This window comes from Lolium rigidum, chromosome 4 (assembly GCF_022539505.1).
Source record: "Lolium rigidum isolate FL_2022 chromosome 4, APGP_CSIRO_Lrig_0.1, whole genome shotgun sequence".
Lineage (NCBI taxonomy): Eukaryota > Viridiplantae > Streptophyta > Magnoliopsida > Poales > Poaceae > Lolium > Lolium rigidum.
In genome coordinates, this window is record NC_061511.1 from 160,851,343 (window position 1) to 160,860,675 (window position 9,333).

The window sequence follows — 9,333 nt, forward strand, 5'->3', positions numbered from 1 at the left end:
GAAGAGGAACGAAGTCGCCAATTCCGGCTCCTCCAAAGCCGAAGAAGTTGGTCCTTCCGAAGGGAAGACAGCTTTCGACCCTTACTTAGATGCCCTTGTCAGCTCGTAAGTCCTTATCACTCTTTGTTGTTTGGACGCGATATGCTTGTCTGCGTTGTTTCTTATATTGTCGACATTTTATTGTATTGGCGACGAGGAAGAGATTCCATCTATTGACGCGGCTGCTCGAACGAGTACGTCGCGTACTTTAGTTGTTTCGGATGCTCAACCTGATGTGGAGGAAACCTCGCCTCCTCAACAGAACGTCGAGCATCCAACTCCGCCTGCAAGCCCCCGTGTCCCTTCGCCGAAGAGGGCAAGGGTTGAGCCAACCAAGGAGCTTGCCTTACTACCTAGTAGTTCCACAACTCCTTCCTTGGATGATGTAAGTTGTTCACTTCTTCTCTTCTATTCCGAATTTTCCAATGTTGTCGACTTTTTTTGGTTTTGTTTTTTGCTTCCCTTTTCTTTTTGCTGTCGAACTTTTTACTGTATTGATGCTTTCTTTCTCTATCTTTTTTGTCAGCCTTTGATGAAGGAATTCATCCGTTTCGGTACCCAATTCATCGGGTACCGTGATCATGCCAAAAAAGCCGAAGGTATTATTTTGCTGCTTCGGCAAATGACCTTTTCTTAGCTTTCTTGTCATGATTTTGATTGCTGTCGATTATTTTGTCAGAAAATCTTGTGGAAGCCAACAAGCGTGCTGACGCACTTGCTCGTAAACTGGAGCAAAGTGAAAAAGCTCGTAAGAAGGCTGAAGCAGATGCCAAGAAAGCTAAGGCAGAGGCTGCCACTGTCGAAGATCTTCGAAAAAGACTTCATGAGGCGGAAACTGCTTTGAGCGATAAGATGACCGAGCAAGCTGCTCGTGAAAAAGAAATCCTCAGTCGCTTGCAATCGCAGAGTCGACGTTTTGTCAGTGAGTACTCAAATCCTTGTGCACTTCTTCGAGTTGCTTCTAGCGCACTTATTAATGAGCTTCCTTTTGCTTGTTTTCAGGGAGAACGCACCAAGAATATGAACTGGAAAATCCTGAAGGTGATGAGCTTATCGACGCGCTTTCTCTCCTTGAAATACATGGAGATGAAGCACGTGATGGCCTTGCTGACGCCGAAGCAGGTTTGTCGAAGCTTTTCCCCTATTTCTTCCCGAAGAAAGAAGAGTCCAACACTTTCAGTGCTCTCGCCAAATGCTTCAATGTGACAGAAGATCTTGGGCTCAAACTTCGCCAAGAAGGCCTAAAGATTGGCGTTGAAGGAACAATCGCTCTGATTGCTGACAGCCAGCAAAACGTCGACTAGCCTAAAGTTGGCGACATAAAAGAGCAGGAGACGAAGAAATGGCAGTCTTTAATTAAAGCTGCCAAGCCACCCTCAAAGCTGATTCTTGCCTTTCTCGGTTGCAAACCCACTCCTGCACCAAGCTCATCCAAGCCGGAGGTCAAGTAGACCACCCTGTCTTTCTTACTTTTTTTTCTTTTTCTTTCTTCCTTTTGATGCTGTCGCCAAAGTAGCTTTTGGCGATACTTACCCCACTAGCTCGTTAGGGCGTCCTCCATTGTAATGCCTTGTAAATATTCTGAAAATCAATGGAATTCTATTTTGCTTGATGATTGATGTCGAACGTTTTATTTTCAGTTGATATTTGATAGCTACACTTCAACTCCTCGTCCCTCTGATGGTTTTCTTGCTTCCTCTCGCTCGAAGAAAACACCTATTGATAGTGAATTTGGTGAAGATTCCTCGAGTAAGGGTTCAACACAAGATTTGGAGGAACTTCGTCAGCAGCTTCAGTATGCGAAGAAGCAAACACTTGTGATGATGGAACAATCTCGGAAGGCATCCGAAAAAGAGAAAGTTGCGCTGCAGCAGGCGCAGGAAGCCATAGCTGCCAAGGAAGCCGCCATTTCTGAAGCTGCGAAGGCTACCACTCGAGAGAATTTTATGCTCGAGTTGATGAATGAAGCCAGTGTGGATGTGTCAGGTATACTTTTGCAAACAAATACTTCTTCTGTTTTTTCACTGTTTCCTCCTTTGAAATTTTTGTGCTGTCGCCAAATAGGTTCTTTTCTAGACACTCCTGCCGAAGACCAAAGGGTAAACACAATGACAAATCTCCTGGTTAACCTTTCACTTGATCATGGTTCTCTCTTCTGGGCTACTCCAGAACGCACCCGACAGATTGTTAGATTTCAAGACCGCGCTTGTCAGGTTCGTGAGTTCCTTGATTTATGTACAAGAACCTTGTCTTTGATTTATACCGCCTTGTTTCCGCGCAACAAGATGCCAGAAACTCTGCCTGCTCTGCTGGATAAATTCCGGGATGCCCCTCGAATCCATGGATTTGTACGGGCTCAAATGTTCGTCGGCGCGAGATTTGCTATGATCATGATACAAATCTTCTATCCGAAGTTAGACATGAGTCGTATTGTTGCCAAGTGCCTAGCCAAGATGGCGAAGAGGAAGATGAATATTGACAAAATTGATGATGTGGTCAAGCCTGTAGCCGAAGATATGATGGATGAATTGCTTCGGATGGATGCTGAATTCTTCGTGAAGGGTAGCTATGCTGAACATAGCACTCACACTTCCAATAATGAACAAATGACCATAGATAACATACTAGGCGGCCATTAATTTTTCCTTTGTTCTTGCCGATTTTCGTCAATGATTTGTACCTTGTATATTGTAAAGCCACGAAAGATGTGTTCCTTTATTTTCTTTGTCAAGCCCCCGAGTGTTTCGGTGGCGATTTTCTTTATTGTGTAAACGAGTTTGCACCAAGGCAAGATAAATTATATTGAGTGTACTATATTTACGGGTACGAGCCCCCGAGCCTTTTTTGCTGATCGCTATTTTGTATCTTCATTTATTTTGCGAGGTGTTTTGCACCAAAGCGAAATAGTTTTGATAGTATATATTGTAACTCTTGGGCATAAGCCCCCGAGCCTGTCGAAGAAAAAGATATATATCTCCACTATCTTTATTATATTGCAGCACCACGAGCCCGCCTCATTAAAAACCTTTCCCAGCCCACTCGGTGCCCTGGAAAAGGAAAAGAGTGCGTCTGAAAACTCGCGGGCGTTTGAGTACATTGTATTTTTACAAGGAGGACTATATTTTAACACTAAGCGTAGAAACGCCTTAGCTGCGCCACATTCCAGGGTTTTTTCTCGGGAACCCCCGTCTTCTTATCCTTGATCCTGTATGCTCCTCCTTCGATGACTTCCGTGACGATGTAAAGGCCAATCCATGGTGACTCGAGTTTTTCAGTACTCTGTTGATTGAGTCGTAGAACTAGATCTCCAACCTGAAAGGACCTTGGTCGCAAGCGTCGACTATGATAATTTTTCAGGTCTCTCTGATACTTGCTGACCCGTGATAGTACTTCATCTCTGGCTTCGTCCAATGCGTCAACATCATCCTCTAATGCTCTTCTAGAAGTTTCTTCATCGTACTCCGTGACTCTTGGAGAATCATGCTCTATTTCTATCGGCAGCATCGCCTCTCGCTCCATGGACCAGGAAAACGGAGTCTCCCGCGTCGCCGTATTTGGCGTTGTTCGAATACTCCATAATACACTTGGCAACTCTTCCGGCCACGTATGCCGAGCTTTTTCCAGGGGTCCCAGCAATCGCTTCTTGATACCGTTGCAGATGATACCGTTGGCTTTCTCGACCTGACCATTGGTTTGCGGGTGCCCAACTGACGCGAAGTGCAATTTAATGCCTACTTCTGCGCAGTATGCCTTGAATTCCTTGGATGTGAAGTTACTGCCATTGTCCGTGACGATACTATGAGGTACTCTGAACCGAAAAACAATGCTTTTCACAAACTTTATTGCAGACGCTGCGTCTGCTGAATTTATCGGCTTGGCTTCTATCCACTTGGTAAATTTGTCGACAGCGACGAGCATATACTCATATCCTCCTGGCGAGGCTTTATGTAACTTTCCCACCATATCGAGGCCCCATTGAGCAAAGGGCCAAGACAATGGTATTGGCATCAGCTCTGCTGCCGGAGAATGAGGTTTCGCGACAAATCTCTGGCACGCGTCACAAGTTCGTACTATCTCCTTTGCGTCCTCGATTGCTGTCAACCAGTAAAATCCAGCTCGAAAAACCTTGGCGGTAATAGCTCGACTGCTCGCGTGATGACCACAAATTCCATCGTGTACGTCCTTCAGGATTATCCTTCCTTCTTCAGGTGTGACGCACCTTTGTAACACACCCGAAATACTGCGTTTGTACAGCTCCCCTTTGACCGCTGTAAAGGCTTTGGATCGTCGAATAACTCGCCTTGCTTCAACTGGGTCGTCGGGTATTTCTTTCCTTAAGATGTACGATATGTACGCTTGCATCCATGGGACCTGCACCATCATTACTAACTCCTGTTCCTCTTCTTCTTTTGGTATTTCCTTGGGAGCCACCGAGGTTTTCTCCTCCTTCTGCTTCTTCTGCGCCTTCTTTGGTTTTGTAGACCTCTCGGTTATCTCTTCCCAAAACACACCTGGTGGAATTGCGAGGCACTGCGAGCCGATGTTTGCAAGAACATCAGCCTCATCATTGCTCAGCCTGCTGATGTGGTTTACCTCGCAACCATCAAATAACTTCTCAAGCTCATTGTACACTTCTTTGTATGCCACCATGCTATCGTTGACTGCATCACATTGGTTCATGACTTGCTGAGCCACCAATTGTGAGTCGCCAAAGATTTTCAGTCGAGTTGCACCACAAGCCTTCGCCATCTTCATCCCGTGTATAAGAGCTTCATATTCTGCCTCATTGTTAGACGCGTTTGGGAACGTCATCCGCAAGACATACTTTAATTTGTCGCCTTCAGGTGATATAAGTATCACGCCTGCTCCAGCTCCCTCTAACCTCTTGGATCCGTCAAAATTCATAGTCCAAGCTCTCAATAAATCCGGGGGTCCTGTGTTTTGCAGCTCCATCCACTCTGCGATGAAATCTGACAGAATTTGCGACTTTATTGCTTTTCTTTTTTCATATGTGATGTCCCGAGGGGAAAGTTCTATTCCCCAAAGGGAGACACGACCTGTAGCTTCTGGATTATTTAGTATATTGGATAGTGGTGCTTCATTGATCACTATTATCGGGTGTGCCGAAAAATAATGCCGCATTTTTCTTGCAGTTGTGAACACTCCATATGCTAGCTTCTGGTACTGCGGATACCGCTGTTTTGAAGGCGATAAAACTTCACTGATGAAATATACCGGCCTCTGCACTCCATGAAGTTTTCCTTCCTCTTATCTTTCGACGACGAGTGCCGTGCTGACCACCTGGGGTGTAGCCGCAATGTATAACAGGAGGGGTTCCTTCTCTTTAGGCGCCACCAAGATTGGTGGTGTCGAAATTGTGCGTTTGAGATCCTCGAAGGCTCTATCTGCCTTTTCGTTCCACTGGAACTTCTCTCCTTGCTTGATTAAAGCGTAGAACGGTAACGCTTTTTCTCCCAGCCTGGCGATGAATCCGCTTAAAACTGCGACTCGCCCAGTTAGCTGCTGTATTTCTTTCAACTTCGTTGGCTTCCTCATTGTTACGATAGCTTGGATTTTTTCGGGATTAGCTTCAATCCCTCTTGCTGAGACTAAGAACCCGAGAAGTTCTCCTCGAGGACGCCGAAAGAACACTTCGTCGGATTCAGCTTGAGACAAAACTTGTCGAGGTTGTCAAAAGTTTCCTTCAAGTCCTCGATTAGCGTGGCCCCCTTTTTTGACATTATGACGACATCGTCAATGTACACTTGTACGTTTTTTCCGATTTGTGTTGCGAAGCACTTCTGCATCATCCGCTGATATGTTGCTCCCGCGTTTTTCAAACCAAAGGGCATTGTTTTATAACAAAACACGCCGTAAGGTGTAATGAATGCTGTTTTGACCTTGTCCTCTTCTTTCAATCTGATCTGGTTATAACCAGAATATGCATCCAGGAAGGAAAGACGTTCACATCCTGCCGTGGAGTCGATAATTTGATCGATCCTTGGGAGGGGAAAGTGATCCTTTGGACAATGTTTGTTGAGACACGTAAAGTCGACACACATGCGAAGGACTTTAGTGTTTTTCTTCGGAACCAGCACTGGGTTTTCTACGCATGTGGCCTCTGTATGCAGCTCTTTAATGAAACCCGCTTCTCTTAGTCGATCGATCTCTGATAGCATAGCTTTGCGGTTTGGCTCCGAAAAACGCCGCAAAGGTTGTTTGATTGGTTTCGCGATTGGATCCAAATTTAGGTGGTGCTCGGCAAGTTCCCTGGGTACTCCTGGCATGTCAGCTGGACACCATGCGAAGATTTTCCAGTGCTCACGGAGGAAATCGATGAGCGCGCTTTCCTATGCGAGGTCCATATCTGTCGCGATGGACCTCGTTTTCTTCGAATCTGTCGGGTGAATCAGCACCTCCTTGGAATCTTTTGCGGTGTTAGAGGTTGGTTCCTTGTTAGGCCTCCCTACATCTAGCAGCACATCATAATCAGTCGTAAGCCTTGACTCCATGTATTTTGCTTGCATCCCGAAAGTTTCTGATAGTCGATGAAAATCCTTGTCGCACTTATCAGCTAACGCGAAGCTTCCTTTGACTGTGATTGGTCCCTTAGGTCCAGGTAGCCTCCATAACAAGTATGTGTAATGTGGCACCGCCATAAACCTGGCATATGCTGGCCGTCCCAACAAGGCGTGATACTGCAACGGGAAATCCACAAGTTCGAACTCCAGCCTCTCTATTCTGTAGTTTTCTCGAGTCCCAAACTGAACATCAAGATTGATCTTTCCCAACGGATAACTTGGCTTTTCTGGCGTGATACCATGGAAGCGTGTGTCGGTTGGTTTCAGATTTGCTAGAGATATATTCATCTTCCTTAGTATATATGCGTACATAAGGTTTAGACTACTGCCTCCATCTATGAATACTAGGGATACATCGAATCCTGCGATTACTGCTGGTAAGATAAGTGCTGACTGCCCTGTTCGAGGAACTTGCTGCAGATGATCTGCTATTGTGAAGCCAATGTCTTGCCCTGACCAATTTAAATACTTGATCGTTGGTGGAGGCATCTTCTCTGCCACGAACACCTGTCGCGAGATTACTTTGTGAGCTCTATTGGACGGCCTACCCTTCTGAATCATCGAGACCGCTCCGTTGGAGTTAGGATCAACATATGGAGGTGGTTGTGGTGCTTCCGCTATTCTGAGCTGGTGTCGATTTTCGTCCGTAATTGCGGGAGGAGGTGGCAAGTGGATCTCACTCCTGGGCCCTTGAGGGTTTCTATTTATCGCCTGAGCATTGGCTTGCCCTGCAAACCTTAGCATTGCCTGAAAATTTCGACAGTCCTTCTGTAAGTGTCCTGACTGTCTCTTCCCATTGCTATCGAGATAAAAGTGCATCTGACATGGCCCGTTCATCATATCCTCGGGGGACACGAAAGGCCTCTGGAACCTCGGACCATTATTTGGCCTATTATTTCGAGAATCATCTCTGTTGTCGCTGATACGTCTCCGACGTATCGATAATTTCTTATGTTTCATGCCATATTATTGATGATACCTACATGTTTTATGCACACTTTATGTCATATTCGTGCATTTTCTGGAACTAACCTATTAACAAGGTGCCGAAGTGCCGGCTCCTGTTTTCTGCTGTTTTTGGTTTCAGTAAATCCTAGTAACGAAATATTCTCGGAATCGGACGAAATCAAGACCCGTGTTCCTATTTTCACCGGAAGCATCCGGAACACCCCGGAGCCGCCGGAGGGGGGCCCCGTGGGCCCCAGATGATAGGGTGGCGCGGCTCGGGCCCCGGCCGCGCCAGCCTATGGTGTGGCCACCCCTTCGACCCTCCCGCGCCGCCTCTTCGCCTATATAAAGCCTCCATCGCGAAAACCCCGATGCGAAAAACCACGATACGGAAAACCTTCCGGAGCCGCCGCCATCGCGAAGCCAAGATCTGGGGGACAGGAGTCTCTGTTCCGGCACCCCGCCGGAGCGGGGAAGTGCCCCCGGAAGGCTTCTCCATCGACACCGCTGCCATCTCCACCGCCATCTTCATCACCGCTGCTGCTCCCATGAGGAGGGAGTAGTTCTCCATCGAGGCTCGGGGCTGTACCGGTAGCTATGTGGTTCATCTCTCTCCCATGTACCTCAATACAATAATCTCATGAGCTGCTTTACATGATTGAGATTCATATGAGTTTGTATCACTACTATCTATGTGCTACTCTAGTGATGTTATTAAAGTAGTTCTATTCCTCCCGCACGTGTGTAAAGGCGACAAAGTGTGTGCACCGTGTTAGTACTTGGTTTATGCTATGATCATGATCTCTTGTAGATTGCGAAGTTAACTATTGCTATGATAATATTGATGTGATCTATTCCTCCTACATATGCATGAAGGTTACGGTGTGCATGCTATGCTAGTACTTGGTTTAGTCTCGTTGATCTATCTTACACTAAAGGTTACTAAAACATGAGCATTATTGTGGAGCTTGTTAACTCCGGCATTGAGGGTTCGTGTAATCCTACGCAATGTGTTCATCATCCAACAAAAGTGTAGAGTGTGCATTTATCTGTTTCGTTATGTGATCAATGTTGAGAGTGTCCACTAGTGAAAGTCTAATCCCTAGGCCTTGTTCCTAAACATCGCTATCGCCGCTTGTTTACATCGCTTTCATCGCGTTACTACCGCTGCGTTACTATTGCTTGTTTACTCGTCCCGGGCAAAGCACTGTTCTAGTGCCGTTGCTACTACTTATTCCTACCACCCGTATTTCACCATCTCTTCGCCGAACTAGTGCACCTATTAGGTGTGTTGGGGACACAAGAGACTTCTTGCTTTGTGGTTGCAGTGGTTGCATGAGAGGGATATCTTTGACCTCTTCCTCCCCGAGTTCGATAAACCTTGGGTAATCCACTTAAGGGAAACTTGTCGCTGTTCTACAAACCTCTGCTCTTGGAGGCCCAACACCGTCTACAAGAATAGAAGCTCCCGTAGACATCAAGCACTTTTCCTGGCGCCGTTGCCGGGAGGAAAGGTAAAAGGCTCTCATACTACGGTCTCGTGTAAAGTATTTTTCTTGCGCCGTTGTGTGTGTGCTCAAAGCTATTTCCTTTAGATCCCGCAATTGCATCTTTTTGTTTCTTGTTTACACTAGTTTGGCATAATGTACAAGAGTGAGCTTCTTATTCTATTTCCTGATTTAAGACATGGATTGTTTGATGCGAAAATTAAAAAACCTATGGAATCTTATTTGCATGCTGGTAGTAATATTAGTATGAACGCTTT